The 7,745-nt window shown below is 43.0% G+C and overlaps 1 protein-coding gene across 1 annotated transcript in view; it reads left to right on the top strand.

Annotated features, from left to right (window-relative positions):
• Window positions 1–3,404: 3,404 nt before the first annotated feature.
• The window catches only part of LOC105479363 (multiple C2 and transmembrane domain containing 2), a 262,013-nt gene continuing 257,672 nt past the window's right edge, over window positions 3,405–7,745 (top strand). Inside the window, exon 1 of the mRNA XM_011737316.3 lies at window positions 3,405–3,497. The gene's annotated coding sequence lies outside the window, so the exon portion shown is untranslated. The remainder of the gene's footprint in view (window positions 3,498–7,745) is intronic.

The following is a 7,745-nucleotide window of genomic DNA, read 5'->3' as shown; positions in this document are numbered from 1 at the left end:
CATAAAATCATCATTAAGACAATTCAATGCTGATGTTGGTTTCCAAAGACATTTTATAACAAGCCTTTCTGAATAATTAGAGAATAAGACTCATTTTCTGTTAGGGCCATTCTTTTGTTCAAGAAAGTAAAGCCTACAGGAAAAACTCATAGCTAGTAAGTGGCAGAGCTAGGTCTGGACTGAGTCACTAAATTTGGTCTCTCCACACCTGCCTATAAAAAGGGGATAACATGACAATTATACCAAAGGAAAAATACATATAATAATATGTACATATATTATTGAGTACATAATGAGTACATATAATAATAAAGACTATTTACACTAACAATAAAAGAAATACCATTTCTCAGTGCCACGTAACAGGGTGTATGTACTTCCTCAAAGCACACACTAAAATAAACATTTGTTACTTGGACAATAGACTAAATTTTGCTTTAATCATTATATTCATTTTAACCCCTGGTAGATCTAGATTGACATGTTTATGTCTCAGTCATTTTTCTACTTCTGCTCTTATTGACCCAGAAATGACGAGAAGCACCAATGAAGGAAAATGTGAGGGAAGCTAGGTGTCAAGCCCTTACCTTACTGCTAGCAGATCTCAGAAAGCTTTCTCTTTGACATCAAGGGACTTGTTCCGGCAAGATTAGCCCTGTGTCCTCCAGTTGGAGCCAGATTGTGTTGACTGCATGGCCAACTCTGATAGGATGACCCAAGGAGGCTCCCACTGAGCAGAGAAGATATGGAACTCTAGATCTCATGCATTTACAGACAGGGTCTTGCCTTCTTTAGAGAAGACTGCTTTAACCCTCATTGTCAGAGATGCTAGTTGGCTATAGCAATTTTCACTTGTTCCATTTGAAATACTCTGGCTCATTCAAAAAGGCACAGGGACATTGCTAGATAACGACACTAATTATTATCCAGTCTTTGCATGCATTTAACAGTGCTTCTGCATGTACCATAGGTAGTATAGCTGTGATAGTCAAGGAGTACACTGGGCCTTCAGAAGACACATTTTCCATTTACAATTTAAAAGAAGAGGTTAGATTGTCATGCAACCAAGCATACATTGTCTAAGATATAAAAGCAATTGTATCTAAAAGTGGGAAATCTCCACCTCAATTATCAGATTAACAATAGGGGCATTTCTTCAGAGGCCAAATATCTGGTTGTTCCCAAGAGAGAGAGAAAGCTGCCTATGACACGTGCAGGAGATTTTATTTTATTTTATTTTTAAGTATAATTATGACATCACTGACCAGTGCCCATAATGTAAGACCTGGTTCAAAATCTGTTTAGAGAAAGTCAATATAACAAAAGTGTGTTAAAAATTTTATCAGCTACGAGTCCAGTTGCCATTCTAAATGCTGCTGTGATTATGTAGTAAAGTTAAATTGGTATAAGAAACAATATTATTCCCTGGATGGGGCATTTCCTGGGTGGAACATAGAAAAGGAGACAGGTAATGTGTTTGAACAATTAAAAACAAAAAACCCAGGAAGCTGGGCAGATGAGTGTATTGTGGTGGGAAGGGGAAGTTGTGACCTTAAATTTCTGTATCTTTAGTTGTTTCACTTTCTATACCATTTAATGATTGAAAAATGCGGTTGGACTGCCGGAACCACAGAACAGGAACTCCACTGGGGCAGGAGTTAAAGGCAAAAAGCTTTTTGTGTGGGTTCATTTACTATTTTAATTCATTTGTATTTTTAGTCAGCTTTAAAGGTATGGTTGCTTCTTCTACCTACTGCTCTTTCTCTTCTTCTTTTTATGCCGTTTTACCCTGTGTTCTCTGGTAGGGCATGTAACCTTCGGCACAGTGGGAAAAGCCAATTTTGCCATAGGCCTCAGCTTGCTCTGACTCGGCTACTAACTTGACTCATAGCTTCAGGCAGGTTATTTCATGGTTCTGATGCTTATTTTCCTCATCTTGAATCAGCGATTTTATTAACTGTCTCCCGGTTTGTGAAAATTCAATATGATCACGTGTTACATGCCAATCACAGAAACTGGTGCGAAGTTGTGTTCCTCAGTGGTAGCTATTGTTGTAAGTAGGAATTGCATGACAATGGCAGGTGTTTTCTATCATGTCCTCATGTTTTCTAAATTTGTATCCCTCTTTCTCCCATTTCCTATCTTAGCATTGTTATTAGCTAACTTTTATTAAGTGGTTATCACGGCTGAGGACACTGTAATGAGGACTTTATGTGAAATACCTAATTAATTTCTCAGAAAGTATGAGATAGCTATTATTTTAAGCTATTTCATAGCTTAAATAACCAGTTCGTTGAAGTCAAAATTTAGACAGGTTAAGTGAACTCGTTCATTTACACAATTAGTTGCCCAGGCAGAATTTGATTTGAGGTCTGACTCCAAAACCAGAGCTCTTAATCACCAATTACACCAACTAAACGCTTCGTTTCACAGCCCGCCTATTCCCAAAGGTCCCATTCCTGTTTTAAGGTTATTTTCTGTAACTCTCTTGTATTTAATTTCAAAAATGCTATTTCCCAGGAGATGAGTCCCTTATCTCCCTGAAGGCATGGATCATACCATACATTTCTTTTCCTAATCCACCCAAATTCCCGCAGCGCACAGACTTAGGCTCATTAATAGACGGGAAAAGAAACTGACCAGGCAGTGAAACCGAGCAAACAAAGTACAATAAGACAACTACAGCAGGAAAGCAGGATAAAAAAAAAAAAAAAGTAGAAAAAGAAAGTAAGGGAAAGGGGGAACAAACGGCAAATATTCACTGAGTGCCAACAATCGCATGGGAGGATCTTTAGGGTTCTCTGCTGAGTACTCGGGACGGCTAACTGAGCAGTACGCCGGCCTTATCTCATACATAAGGCACCAAGGCTCAGGAAACAGTTCTGTGGATCTGGGCGGGCACCTTCCACCCACAGTCGCGCACACGTGGAATAGGTTTAATAGGCTGTCTGGCTCGGGCACCTCTTCCCAGGGTCAGGGCGTTACAAAGGGAGGCTGCTCTCTTCCCATGAATCTATTAGGGACCTACAGCAGCGAAGAGAACCCTTCTGAATATCAGCGAAGACGGCTTATTAAGACTTTATGAGTTTGCAAGCCATCCTCGTCCTATTTCCTCACTTCGGACTTTTTGGACACACCTTCCTTTTCCTGTGAGCCAACCCAGACGAATGAGTTACAAGTAATCGCCTTCTCTACGCCCAGCCAGTGCCCAGCACCAAGCACAGCGCCTCCTTGCAACACCCGGCTGAGCTCCGGGCGGCAGCGCAGGAGCTTGGGTCGGAGGCTGCTCTAAGGTGACGCGCGGCCGCCTCCTCCCCTTTAAGGCGGGGCTCGCAAGGGCCGGGGGGGCCAAGGAAGTCCGGGGGCCCTCGGTGATGCCCCCGCCCCTGCCGCGCCAGGGTTGCTCCCTGCGCTCCCGAGTGGTGACTACAGGTCCCGCGCAGGTGAGGGGCGCGCGCCGGCCCAGCTTTGCAGCCCCCGAACGCGGCCTCGCACAGGTGAGGGCGGTGCCGGGTTCACCTGGCAGCGCGCGTGGGCCGGGCAGCAGGGTCGCCGCCTGCTCTTTCCTGGGGTGGGCGTCTTCTCTCAACCAAAGCTGGGAGTTGGGGACCTGGAGGGTCCAGGATGAGAATTCAGTGGAGCTACTATCCCGGAGCTGCTTGTGGTTCAGAGATCAGAAAGGTGTCCTGAGGACTGGAGATAGAAATCCAGGCGTGGCGTACTGGAAGGCGCGCTAGGGGAGGGCAGCCTGCCCCAGGATTTCTTTGCACTTTAAAGGCCACACATTCAGTCTCCCCGGGGCGCTACGGAGTTAGTCACCGCCGCGTTCAGGGCTCCTTCCACAGAGGTCAGTTCCTCAGCTGGGTGGGCTTTGATGCGCTCTCTTCGTAGAGACCCGGAGGTTCAACTCTAATTCTTTGCGCTGACATTTGCCGAGCGACACAAGAGCAGAAATCCTTGGGATAATTGCGTAGGTAACAGTGTCTCAATCCCACTAAAGTAAGTTAAAAATAAAGACGGTGATGTTGGTGGTGAACTAGAGAGGCGATTAGTTTCCGCAATTAGTTCGCCACTGCTCTGTCCATTTGTTAAGCAAATGGTTGCTGACGGCTTTTTTAAATGATTGGGTTGCTATAAAAGAGGTTTTCTCTAGTCTGAATGAACTGTGCGATGCTGACTGAGGGTTTCAGCCTCCTCTAGAGTCTTACAAGAGCTTGGTCTGGAAGGTACATGGGTGCGAACACTTAAGGTAGCAAAGCAGCTTCTCAGTGAACCGTGAGACGTTAGAACACCTGCTTCAGGACGCACAGAATTCGGACACCACTTATTGAAGGATTTGTATGGATTATGATTTCCATTAGCATTCATTTTTTGCTTGAGTCAGTAGCATTTCAATTCAACAAATATTTGTTGTACACTTGTTAAAAGGGCAGACCTCTGAGAGCCGGGCTGGTGTGCTGTGGGGTAGCACAGGTGTTGATATTAATACAAAGGGGAATTTTAAGGCACTTATTCCTCACAAGTGGGTGTTTAGAAAGAGACCTATGGCGCTGCGCTTTACCTCAGCAGCACCTGTGCAAATCGCTGGTTATAAGTATTTAAATGCAGGGAGAATGTAAATCTTTGAAGAGTATCTGTCATTAACCTGATCAGTCATTCCAAAACAATACGAATTGTCAAAATCATGCTTAAAATAAGATTATTAAGAATTAACTCTGTGCCAAGCACCATGCTAGGCACTTTATCTTGTCTATGCAATCTACAAAGTAGATACTATTCCCCTGTGCAGATGAGGAACTGAGGCAGAGAGGAGTCCAGTAATTTGTACAAGGTCAGTGGTGAATTTAGAAATTGCATGTGGCTATTTGAGTGCAGAACTCATACTTTTTCACTATTCCATGCTGCCTCTAAGATGGAGAGTGTAAATCCTGCAGATTTAATATAAGAATTCAAATTTATATTCATAGATCCTATCTCCTGGGGATTAATGGAGTTAAAGTAGTCCTCAGGAATAAAGTGAGCACTGTTTTCATTGCACTTGTGTGGTTAAACTATAACCTACCTGTGACAAGTAGATGAACAGCTACCTTTAAAAGATAAAATTTATTATGTGTCTTAACATATTTTGAAAGGCCTGATATATCCAAACATGGCCAATGAATAAAATCGCATATATATTCCCTCTGTTACACATGGAAGGAACAGCTGATTTTCATATTATTCGTGTGCTTTACTATGGACTCCTGCAGAAGTGAGTTTCTCAGCTGGGTGGGCTTTGAAATCAATTTCAGCTTGATTTCTTATAGCTGCAAGATGATTAGAGGTCTCTTGTCACCTGGAAAGAACTTTGTGTTTGTGTAAATCTGTGCTCACACACGAATATACATTTTTCCTTAAACCTATTTCCAGAAGTGTAGAGTACTACAATGTGATGATCTGGCGAGGAATCAAGTTCCTTATTTGACTTTTGAGTAAAGGATTTATAACAACTGACAATTTCTTTAAGTGCATGTAAACCAGGAAAGTACTTTTCAAATTAAAAGTATTATACTGTGGAGAAAGGAAAGTGAGTGAAAAATAGTACTCTGAATTCAAATAATATTTCTTGTCACGGAGAACACTTGTTTTCTTAAAACTTTTCTTGTAATTGTTGGTAATTACACACGAATGGAGGGGGTTTATATTTAAATTACCTTGAATTGTTGCCAGTTAACTGTTGAGAAAAGGCTTTGCCTGTGATGGGAGGATCAGGTAGAATATTTTGCCTGTATCAATCTTGGCACAGATTTTTTTTTTTTTTTTTTTTTTTTTTTACTCTATCTTCACCTGAAGGTGAAACCAGTGGGACGCCTTAAACTCCTCTTTAGGAGCAGAGCCGTTAAATCCTTCCTAGGAGGTACTTATAAAAGCGTACTTGACTTGGTAAGGTGTTCTTAGGGGGAGCCAGAGTGGGTGATGAAGGAGCAGAATATATAGAGGATGTGAAGCAGGGGCAGATCCAAGTTTTGTGAGGCCTGAAAGGTAAACAATTTGGAGACTCTGTTTAAGAAAATTTGGTGTGAAAGTGAATATGTATTTAAAATGAGAAAAAGAGATGATAATTTGCTGGAGATTTCTGCCTGTTTCTGTGGAGATCTTGGGCAACGTACCAGAAATGCTTACAAAAATAGGCGTGCTGATTGCAACGTGGCTTCCCCTCTCCTTGAGAACACTCAGCATCTCCCAGCAGCTTGTCACACCCACGAGGGGGCCCTGGGAGTGAGAAGCCCAAAGTTGAAGCTCAAAAGTGAGAGGGAAAGTTGTGGTTAAAGGCAAAGGACTCATGCTCCATTGAGCAAAGAGACTGCTGGATGGGACGGCAGAGACACTCTGGACACTCATGTCCAACGAACAATTCTGAGAGCTGGTCTCAAAGTTCTGAGAACTTTGCAGGTTGGTTTGTTTCTCAGGGATGCCTTTGGCCATTGGCTTTTCCAACTATCAGTCACCATTTATTGGGAGTTTTCTAATGTCCCAAGTCCTGAGTAAGGTGAGGTCCTGATTGTCAAGAACTCCCAGTCTCATGGAGCTGATTTCATTGATCACAGTGCTTTGGTTATAGGCTTGCATAGAGATGCCACGGGAGCCCTGGAGGGTTCCTGATGCTTGAGCTGAGTTTGGAGTTACTGCGATGGAGTCCAGGAGGGCCATTCTAAGTGAGCAGAGGGCCATTAAAATGGTGCTTGGGCACAGTGGCTCACGCCTGTAATCCCAGCACTTTGGGAGGCCGAGTTGGGTAGATCACCTGAGGTCAGGAGTTCAAGACCAGCCTGGCCAACAGGGCAAAACCCTGTCTCTACTAAAAATACAAAAATTAGCCCGGCGTGGTGGCAGCACCTATAATCCTAGCTAATTGGGAGGCTGAGGTAGGAGAATGACTTGAATCTGGGAGGCGGAGGTTGCAGCAGTGAGCCAAGATTGCACCATTGCATTCCAGCCTGGGCGACAAGAGTGAAACTCCGTCTCAAAAATAAAATAAATAAATAAATAAATAAATAAAAGCCCTGGTGGTTTAGACCCATGCATTCTCCTCCACTGATATTCTTCTAGTCCAGCAGCACCTATGTACCTGAGATTAACTTGTTAGAAATGCACATTCTCAGGCACCCCACATTAGGATCTCTGCATCTAGAGCACAGTAATCTGTGTTTTAAGAAGCCCTCTGGATGATTCTGGTGCATGCTGAAATCTGAAAACCACTGGTCTTAATATTTAAGAGAACAGATAGGGCATGGAATCCCTTATGGAGATCACTGGGAGGGAATTGAAATTAATAATAGTAATAGTGTTGTAATATAGTAATTTGTATTACTGTCACTAACATTTATTGAGCACTCAGGTTGTGCCAGGCATTTTGTGAAGAAATATCAACTCTTAATCTTCAGTACAAACCCTGGATAAGGCAGGACTATGATCACCTGGATTTAAATGTGAGAAAACTGAAAGAGAGAGAAATAGGAAATTGTCCACAGTCACACAGCTGGAAAGTGGTTCAGCCAGGATTCAAGCACAAGCTGTCTGGTGTTGGAACCTTCCTTCTCTTTTGTCTTGCCTGGGAGAATTTTCATTGATGCCACTGTTGTGTGTTGGCGCTGGCCGAGAGGCATGCCTGGGATTGCTTGGGATGCACCTATTTAACAATTCTAGTCATTTGCTGACTACTGTGGTTAAGAAATTTTTCATTACAGACACATTTCCAAACTAGG

This window comes from Macaca nemestrina, chromosome 7 (assembly GCF_043159975.1).
Source record: "Macaca nemestrina isolate mMacNem1 chromosome 7, mMacNem.hap1, whole genome shotgun sequence".
NCBI classification, from domain to species: Eukaryota; Metazoa; Chordata; class Mammalia; order Primates; family Cercopithecidae; genus Macaca; species Macaca nemestrina.
The sequence above is the reverse complement of the archived record's forward strand: the minus strand, read 5'-3'. Positions and strand labels throughout refer to the sequence as shown.